The following is a 981-nucleotide window of genomic DNA, read 5'->3' as shown; positions in this document are numbered from 1 at the left end:
GACCTTGTTTCACTCATGAAACTTAAAGTGGCCTTAGACAGATCAGAGACTAAGTTTGCTAAATTAGAAGTAGTCTGCTCAGAATTCTCTGTCTGTTGTTGAGAAGATGATGGATAAGGCTTGCTGTTGCTGAGCCTATTTCTTCCACCATTATTAAATCCTTGTTGAGGCTTTTGTTGATCCTTCCATGAGAAATTTGGATGATTTCTCCATGATGAATTATAGGGGTTTCCATAAGGTTCACCCATATAATTTACCTCTGCTATTGTAGGGTTCTCAGGATCATATGCTTCTTTTTCAGGAGAGGCCTCTTTAGTACTGTTGGATGCATTTTGCCATCCATTTAGACTTTGAGAAATTATGTTGACTTGCTGAGTCAACATTTTGTTCTGAGCCAATATGGCATTCAGAGCATCAATTTCAAGAACTCATTTCCTTTGAGGCGTCCCATTATTCACGGAATTCCTCTTAGAAATGTACATGAACTGGTTATTTGCAACCATGTCAATGAGTTCTTGAGCTTCTGTAGGCATTTTCTTTAGGTGAATGGATCCACCTACAGAATAGTCCAGTGACATCTTAGAGAATTCAGATAGACCATAATAGAATATATCCAAAATGGTCCACTCTGAAAGCATGTCAGAAGGACACCTTTTGGTCATCTGCTTGTATCCTTCCCAAGCTTCATAGAGGGATTCACCATCTTTTTGTTTAAAGGTCTGAACATCCACTCTAAGCTTGCTTAGCTTTTGAGGAGGAAAGAACTTAGCCAAGAAGGCCGTGACCAACTTATCCCAAGAGTCCAGGCTATCTTTAGGTTAGGAATCTATCCATATTCTAGCTCTGTCTCTTACAGCAAAAGGGAAAAGCATGAGCCTGTAGACTTCAGGATCTACTCCATTAGTCTTAACAGTCTCACAGATCTGCAAGAACTCAGTTAAAAACTGGTAGGGATCTTTTGATGGAAGTCCATGGAACTTG

At 39.8% G+C, this 981-nt stretch overlaps 1 non-coding gene across 1 annotated transcript; it reads left to right on the top strand.

Moving 5' to 3' along the window:
- The first annotated feature begins 632 nt into the window (after positions 1-632).
- LOC130977353 (small nucleolar RNA R71) lies at positions 633-740 on the top strand. The gene has a single exon (XR_009085047.1). It is a non-coding gene; the product is annotated as a small nucleolar RNA R71 (small nucleolar RNA).
- The last annotated feature ends 241 nt before the right edge of the window (positions 741-981 follow it).

Source organism: Arachis stenosperma, chromosome 4, assembly GCF_014773155.1.
Source record: "Arachis stenosperma cultivar V10309 chromosome 4, arast.V10309.gnm1.PFL2, whole genome shotgun sequence".
Classification (NCBI taxonomy): Eukaryota; Viridiplantae; Streptophyta; class Magnoliopsida; order Fabales; family Fabaceae; genus Arachis; species Arachis stenosperma.
The sequence above is the reverse complement of the archived record's forward strand: the minus strand, read 5'-3'. Positions and strand labels throughout refer to the sequence as shown.